The sequence below is a fragment of the Ornithodoros turicata genome, chromosome 4 (genome assembly GCF_037126465.1).
Source record: "Ornithodoros turicata isolate Travis chromosome 4, ASM3712646v1, whole genome shotgun sequence".
NCBI lineage: Eukaryota > Metazoa > Arthropoda > Arachnida > Ixodida > Argasidae > Ornithodoros > Ornithodoros turicata.
In genome coordinates, this window is record NC_088204.1 from 8,751,240 (window position 1) to 8,760,538 (window position 9,299).

Genomic DNA, 9,299 nt, shown 5'->3' on the forward strand with positions numbered 1-9,299 from the left:
GACGTTGCCCACCTCTGTGAGGCCGACAACGACGTGCTCTTCCATTAGCACCAGTACGTGAATTGGAGTTAGCCGTGATGTTACCCACCTCTGCGAAGCCGACAACGGCGAGCTCTTCTATTAGCACCAGCACGTGAATTGGAGTTAGCCGTGACGTTGCCCACCTCTGTGAGGCCGACAACAGCGAGCTTTTCCATTGGCAGCAGCGTGTGAAATGGAGTTAGCCGTGACGTTGCCCACCTCTGTGAGGCCGACAACGACGTGCTCTTCCATTAGCACCAGTACGTGAATTGGAGTTAGTCGTGATGTTACCCACCTCTGCGAATCCAACAACGGCGAGCTCTTCCATTACTAACATGTGAATTGGAGTTAGTCGTGACGTTGCCCACTTCTGCGAGACCGACAACGACGTGCTCTTCCATTAGCACCAGCACCTCCAGCACCAGCACGTGAATTGGAGTTAGCCGTGACGTTGCCCACCTCTGTGAGGCCGACAACAGCGAGCTTTTCCATTGGCACCAGCGTGTGAAATGGAGTTAGCCGTGACGTTGTCCACCTCTGTCAGGTCGACAACGGCGCTCTCTTCCATTAGCACCAGCACGTGAATTGGAGTTAGCCGTGACGTTACCCACCTCTGCGAATCCGACAACGGCGAGCTCTTCCATTAGCAACATCACGTAAATTGGAGTTAGCCGTGACGTTGCCTACCTCTGTGAGGCCAACAACAGCGAGCTTTTCCATTGGCTCCAGCATGTGAATTGGAGTTAGCCGTGACTTTGCCCACCTCTGTGAGGCCGAAAACGGTGAGCTCTTCCATTACCAGCACGTGAATTGGAGTTAGTCGCGACGTTGCCCACCTCTGGGGAGAGATGATGGTGGTATAGGAAAGGGGGGTGCTAACCCTCTTGCTATGGGATTTGGGTAGTCCAAGAGGACTACCCACCACAGAAAACATGCGCGCATCCCTCAGAAGTCTTCATCGGGGTGCTCCCTGTAAAACGGTAACCGCCAGGATTATTAGCGGAGTTACACCCATCCAAAATTTGATGATATCAAGGCAGATTACGACAGCAACAAAACATGAGAAGGTATGCAACTGGAGAAGGTATGCACACAGTCTACTCAATGATAAAGCACGTGGCAATCTAGCATTCGTAAACGATATTTCAGATAGATCCGTGTCTTCATTTTGGAAGCATTCCTACTAACATGCAGTGGAAACCGATCACAATAAATGTCCCTACCAATACTAGCGTCGTACAGACTCACAGTAACAGTAGGGATATCACAGGGCGTTTACCTATTAATTATCGAGAATGTTTCCACGATACATCAGTATTGTCATTCATGGTCTTGACCAGGTCCGCCATTCTGCTCCAGGAGTGTTGTCACTGCCACGACAGTCGGTGACATCAGTCGAACATCAGTCAAGTGCCGAGAGATGTCCTTGTGAAGTCCACTTGTGTACGCGTAGATAAGGTTTTGATGAATCAAAAGGGTAAAAACAGCTGATGTATCAACAAGGCCTTCGATATCAAACAAAAGTAGAAAATCCTGAGCTGCGAGTATATACTGTCGACCTTGAAGAACTCAACTCCACTCGTCGACATTGCTCGTCGGCAAACGCTTTTTTTGCTTGCCTTAGTGCAGTATTATTACATAACACTGTGCTGCTTTCAAGGATTACTGATTTATAGAGTTATTTGTTATTGATACACTTGGAATCGACATCGAGGTAAGACAGACGTCCCAGAAATACTGAATGATTGCTTAAGAGAGCTTCCCACATAGAACGTATAGTCTATGCTAGGTTAGCGTCTTGGCGTTTTGTAAAGGATTAGAAGTTCTTAAAGAAACGTTTCAGTTATTGGTAAAGAGCCTGCAAAGCAGCTCTTTGTCCTCCGCAGTCTGGGGTAGTGCTTGGCACAGCTTGGATTTGGCACCGAAGACGTATTGACGAATAATGAAATGCAAATGCAAATCAACGCGATATTCATCTCCCCCAGAATCGTGCAACGCGTTTTGACGCTTTCTAGTAACTGAAGCGATAATAGTGCTCTGTCAGCGATTGCATAATGACGTGTCTGCCCTTGAATAGTGGATGAATTGGTGGCTCCAGTGACACCAGACCTAAAAGCTTACTTGGCTACAAACGCTTTTGTCCGCTAAAATTAGTTGTCTTCTTTGCTATGATTGCTACACAGGGCTATCACCGCGTTACATGTTGTTCTCGCCTTATCATCAGGGGCGCCGGGAGTCCCCCTTGCCAGAAGGTGTCCACGATAAGAGTTCCAAAAACATGATAAACCTGAGACAATTAATGTTCTGAGGCTGGAACACATAGAAAGGACAAATACGTACAAAGCCTCAGGTCATCTTTCATCTTCATGATAAACCTGTCATGTTTCTTTGAAGCGTGTGCCATCACCTTGTTAAGCTCGTATTTCGTAAGTTCGTTTATCGTATCGTTCTTCCGATGTATCAAAACTCGCTAGTAAGCGTATGGTGGCGCGTTTCGATATTTAAATTTTTTTTGTTCTCGTCATACGCGCAATGGTTTCGTCCGCAAAGGCTATCATTATTGTTGCACTAAAAAGGCTCTGTCATGTTCTCTGACCTTGGCTTTCCTTTTTAGCCACGAATGCTTCCCTGCGTTCATCAAAAACAAGGCGACGTCCTTTGCTGGAGCTTTGTGGTCGCGGGACCCTCATAGCGAAAGATCCAGAGCGGGCGGGGGGCGACCGCCCCCACTGCCCCTACCTTCCGACTTTGGGAGGTTTGCCCTCTTTCACTTTTTAAATTGCCGGGTAAATGTTCATTGTCATCGTGCCAGGTTCTTTTCTTGAAGGTCCCGTCTTGTCCCGAAGAGTCGTGCTCCGAGCCCCTCCTAGGAATTTGGTAGGAAAGGCGGACGATCTTCAGTATCGACAAATCTCTCTTCGTCCACGTGAGACGTGGAATGCAGAAAAAAAAGTTCGAGCGTCCCAAGTGCTTTCGTGGGGTGTCTGCAAAATTTTAACTATGCGACGGTAATTATTCAATTGGGTGCTACTTGGCGAAGTCTGCGGGGCTTGGAGAGAGATAGCATATGCTCTACATTCTAGTGGGCAAACGGGAATTTCCGCAACAGGCATAAGGGACTGAAATGAGGCGACGATGACGTCAATCAGCGCGTGGTCTACGAGTTGTTCGTCCTTGTTGTTTCTCGTTCAGAATTGTGCATTGATTTTAGGAATGCCTTTTTTCTCCCCCTCTCTCAGTGCCGCGACACACGGAGGCGTAAACTCGGATTCTAAAAAAACTGGCAGTGTATACCACGTTGGTTCTTTTAATCCACGTGTAGAGAAACTGGTGTCCTTTTACATGATTCTTGCTCCAAGATGCTATGGAATGTCTGCGGACGGCAAGATCAGGGATTTTCGAAAGGTTGAAAATGGTTGAAAGTTGCGTCGTCGCTGTCTCGTTTCTTCGTCTGTCGTCGCAGGGCCAAAGGATCAGGGATTTGCTCGGAATTTCCATCAAATGGAAGGTATTGGAATTCAGAGGGAAGCTGTGTATGGGACACCAGTATATGGTGGCTGTTCTGGCCCCTCTAGCAGGTATTCTTGCAGTGCCGGGAAAACCCCCGGGCGAGATATCCGGGAAGTTTCTCAACTCATGGCTTCAGTCCAGGGCGGTGCAGGTGGAACAGGTGTTTGAGATTTCTCACTGGTGTCCTCAGTAGCTTCGGTATAGTGCTTCGGACACGCGCTACAGTCCTCAACGCTGCTCGCGCGTAGGGCACTGCCAAGCCTACTGAGGACGACACTGAGAGATCCCTTCAACGTGCAAGGGGGGTCTAGAAGTGTCAGCTGCCAGTCCTCGTCCATTACCAGTGACGCTGGCAGAAGGTGTGTGTGCGCGCGTGTGTTTTGGGGGTTTAGCTCCCCCTAAAAAATCTAACCGTTGGCACTTCATTTAGGAAGAGCAAAACGAGGAATTAAATCGTCCAACCACGTGTAACATTTCCCTATAGAACCCCCAAGCATTTTTCTGCCGGCGCCATAGTCGTCCACGATCACGGCCCTCCAGGCAGGGAAAGGTAACAGAAACGGAAACGGGGGGGGGGGGGGGTGTAGCAGGTAACGGTAACAGAAACAGAAACGTATATCGCACACTTAGAACACCTGAAACAGAAACGGGAACGACAATAATTAACGGTAATAATTCGGGTACTGCGGGACCCGAATTATTGCGATTCTTTACCGTGTCGTGTAGATAAATTGATGAAATATACCTCAATGAAGCAAACGAAAATTAACGGAAGAACTAAAATTAAAATGGACTATCAAACTGGAGAATATAAGTAAGTAGTATACAGTAAACAGAAGAAGCACGGTTCTTATACGCTTACGGTGACTTGTAAGTTGTAAGCGTGAGTAACATTCCTGAAAACCACGTTGGTATTAGCTGTTCATAGGAAATCAGGTATATGTATATTTTGAATAAACGTTGTCTCTTGTGTGCGTGTATCCCCGAAGTGCTCAAAATAGACTTCAGAACGTAGAGGGATTAAGTTTTCAGGATTAAGTTAAGTTACGGTCTTGAACCATTAAAAAAAATAAGGAAAAAAAAGTAAGAAAAAGAACAAAAAGAGGGGGGGGGGTAGCGAAAACCGAAACTGAAACGTAAGCAACAATGACGATAACCGAAACTGAAACAGAAACAAATAAGGGCCAGTAAACGGAGATGGTAACGGAAACGAAAAATATTCCGTTACGTTTCCCTGCCTCCAGGTTTGGGCCCTCCAAGGCCCAATCAGCAAAATGTACTGAAAATCGGGTGCAATAGGGGTGGACGGGTAGGTGGAAGGCCTTGAACAGACTCGTAAAACTAAGGAACATCGATAAGACACATACCGTCCACCCCTATTGCACTCGACTTTCAGTACATTGTGCTGCTTGGGGGCTCAACTGTTGGAGTTTCGATCATCCGATCTGCACAAGGGCTCGATGCAACTGAGTGAGTCATTCAGCTGCTTTGTTCTTGGCAGGTCTTGCTGGTCGCGTCAAGGTAGGAGCACGTTAGGCGTTCGCAGGGATGAGAGAAGACACCGATCGGCCTTCGACGGGCGTAGATTACTATCGACGAATCGATCGAAGGTCGACGGTGAAAACAGAGACGCTGACATTGCCCCTATTCTTGCAGGCTTTCGGAAGACGCCCACGACTGTATGGGGTGGCGTTCAGAACTTGCGTGGCGTGACTTTCAGATCGAGAGAAGGTATGGGTGGAGGACCTCAGTGAGATCTTTGATATTGGAAAATAGCGACGCTTTTAGATCTGTGTAGAGCAAGGGGTCACGACAACAGTACTCTACAATGGAAGGGTATTCGATGCAGATGAAAGCAAGTGCATGAATAACGAAAGCGTAAACCTCGGTGCCTCAGTGCACGGCCGAGGGTGCGCGCCGCTGAGTATGAGATGAAGATGTGGCTGGATGCCAGGCGATGGCGACGTGGTGGCTGCGGCCAGTGATTTCCCCAGAAATTCACTGCTGGGGTGGGGGTGGGGGTGTGGGGGGGGGTGCCGAGCTTTCAAGGGGGGAAGGGAGTATGCTTGGTGAAGGTTCAATTACGGATTTTTTTTTAGACACTGAAAGAATAGTGGCACAATGGTGACATATCTGCACAGCTTTCCAGTTTTATTTGTACATTTTATTACGTCAGAACACAGTACATTAGAATACAGATTCATCATGAACGGCATTTCAACATTAAGACGCATAATCACACGACTGACAAACAAAAAGACTAACACCTTGTCTCACGAAGCTCAATGAATACCTAGCAACCAACGATGAAAACCTTAGACAAAAAAAGCAGAATACCTCGCTTGATTGAGTTAGGTACAAATGGTTCTTCATGATCCACGTTGAGTTTGCGGGAGGGTACTGTGTACACCCCCCTGGGGGGGGGGGGGGATCTCTGGCTGCGGCACAGCGGCTACAGATCTTTGCCGAAAGTACGCGGCCTATACTCTCTCGCGTCCTCGAATTCGAACTATACCATTCACGCTCCCTGCGTCAACGTCCGGGTAACGCGCGCGAAGCATGTTCTGCGTTGGCGCCATTTTCCCGCCTCTTCCATCTCTGGAGTGCTGGCGTTATGCCGTGTTGCTCTGTATTTCAGTGCAGTGGCGGGCACGAAAAGGGATTTTCGGTCGTCGCGATTCCGCAAAGAAACCCTGACGCTATCCGCAGGGAGAAATAGCTCCCTGCGGGGTCGCGAGGACTTCGTTCCCACAAAGGACACTGTTAACTGCAGGGTAGTGTGCTTGACACAGGGGTTAGGGTGTTCGTCATTGATTGCTACATTTGATATGTTGAACTATCCTGGTGTTTGTTTTGATAAAAGAGTTTCGGAAATTGTGCAGTGCGAAAACTGCTATGCTGCATAATTATTCGGGACTGATGTATCCTGCAGGCTAATCGAGCTTGGCTAATTTCTTGAGCCAATGACTAGCCCCTTTCTCTCTGTTCCAGCAACGCCATCTAGATACGGAAGGCCCGCTTATTGTCTCCTCTCCCTTCTTCGCTACGTGGACATATAAAGTCAGAATTCGTCTGCTACTGCGAATCGCCGTTCTGCGAATTCAAGAACTCGCAAATGATTGCAGCGAACTTGGAGCCTATAGGCCTGAATCGGTAAATAAAACGTTCAACACGCTTTCCAGAAAATCAGTCTTGGGGAAAGATATGGGACCGTTTTGCGCTTTATTTTAAAGTTTTTCCATTTAGTACACGGGGACGTCCAACCATCACTCGCAGACGATGCGATGGTTAGTCTTCATGACTATATACGACCGCTGAAACCTCGCTCGTGGTTGGCTATCAATAGCTGCTTTCATCTATCAATAGATGGTTATCAGTAAATGCTTATGTCATTGATAAGGGATTTGCGAAATGGCCGCACACATGGGTAGGTAGCTCTATAGAGTATCGCATTCTTTTTTCGCGCCGGAGCCGCCGTTCGGTGTCCGCGATTGGGCCGATCGTGTCACGTGGTTTCTTCTTCCAAGAACGCGCCGTCCACGTTGAGTATCCTCCATCGAAATCCAGTTTCCTCGGTTGCGATCTGGCTCGACTGCGCGCTGTTTCCCGGCGGAGAAGGGGGAGATTAGTGTCTCATTGCTAGGCGACGCAGCCACGCCGGACCCAAGATGGCAGTCTCGCTCGCCGGCGCGGCTCAGTGTCGCTACTCTGCTCCCTGTATTTAGTGACTCTAGGTAGCTCATTTGGTTCAGCGTTTGGCTTGGCAGAGAAAGAGCCTCGTTCGGGGGTGGGGGTGGGGGTGGGGGGTAGGGTAAAGGTGACGGATAGCTCAAAGGTGGTTAAGGATGATAGGAAGTAAAGCGTAGAAGTGGGTGGGTGAGATAGGAATGGAGGCCCAGGTTCGAACCCTGGCGTCAGCACCTTTTTCCCGAGCTGTTTGATTTCATTGATTCTTGGCGCCTCGCAGCCTTACGTGTTCGTGTTTGTCCTTAAATGTCTGCCTCGGCTAATTCCCGTTGTTTACTCTCTGTCACAACAGGTACTCAGCAGGATCTGCGCTTTAATCCTACCACAAAATACGAAACGTTTTAGGCTTACGTTTCTTTGCCATTTTTTTTGCGAAAAAATAAAAGTGCTGAAATCGTTCTAGAATGATCCACAGATACTCAAGACAGAAAGCTGGGCCAGTTCACTGTAGGGCTAGCTGCGCTTGGGCTAGTGGGCCCGAACAGCCAACTTGACTGTGCTTACGATTGCTGCACGACTTCGACTTAGTGCACGGCTTCAGCTCTTCAATTTTTTTCGCCACAATAAAAAAAAAGAAAAAAGAACAGGGGTGGGGGGTGGGATCGAAATGCGAAGGTCTTTTGTGCGCTGCAATTTTTTTGCTCAAAGCGCAGATTCTCCTGAATAACTGTTGCGACAGAGAGCTATACACGTAAGGTGAGCCCGGCCACATTTGTCTGGCTACATGCTGAATATGTGCCACAGGGTAAGACTGCGGATAATTTCGACCGCTTGAGGTTCTTCCGACGCACGCCGGAAATCTCCGACACACGGTACTGGAAGGGAGCTATACGTTACAGGGCGTGTTAGCCTGTCCTGTGCTGTAGGATGAGAGAGCTACCTTATTTTGCAGGTAGGACAAGGAAGAGGGCAGAAGCTTTCGGGGATTCCTCGCCGCAACTATATACAAAGCCAACGAACGAATGAACCACGTGTGGTGACAGGTCATCGTCTTACCGCGGCATAGCTCACAAGTGCCTTCCCCGGGAGTTTAATAAAAGATGGAACGAGCTAGCTGTGTATGTGTATTATTGAAAATAGAGATCTCGGGACCATTGACAAGACGCCGTAGAAGAGAGAGTCCTCAAGGTATGTAGAGATGTGTCAGAAAAGTCACTGTATCGCGAAAAGTGGTTGTATCGCTCCGAAGTAAAAAGTTTCGCGCTAAGAGAGGTTCCCCTGTGATTGAGATGTTTCTATACACACGGATTGTACACTAGAAATCTGTATGACATACCAGGAGAGGTGTAGAGGTAGTGAGGTACCACCGGAAAATCTTGCTAACAGTGGACTCGTCCATCGCGGATGTAAACATCATCTGAAGGAAATTAGGCGACCAGCTTCAAAGCCGAGAGGCGGCACCAAAAGGCTGAGCTTGAGCTTGAATATAAAAAGAATGAAAAGCCGCTGAATCCGGTTGCGTTGGCTCACCTTTTTTTTTCCTTTTTAGCGAAAAAATAAAAGTGCCCAAATCGAGCTAAAATTACGCAGAGATACTCGGCAGGAACTGCGCTTTAATTGTAGCGCAAAGTTTGTACTAAAAAAGGACCTTCGATTTTTGGTCCTGAAAAATGCCAAGAGGTTAGGCTTACCTTTTTTCCCAGCGAAAAAATAAAAGTGCTCAAATCGAGCTAAAATTACGCACAGATACTCGGCATGAACTGCGCTTTAATTGTAGCGCAAAGTTTGTACTAAAAAAGGACCTTCGATTTTTGGTCCTGAAAAATGCCAAGAGGTTAGGCTTACCTTCTTTCCCAGCGAAAAAACAAAAGTGCTCAAATCGAGCTAAAATTACGCACAGATACTCGGCATGAACTGCGCTTTAATTGTAGCGCAAAGTTTGTACGAAAAAAGGACCTTCGATTTTTGGTCCTGAAAAATGCCAAGAGGTTAGGCTTACCTTTTTTCCCAGCGAAAAAATAAAAGTGCTCAAATTGAGCTAAAATTACGCACAGATACTCGGCATGAACTGCGCTTTAATT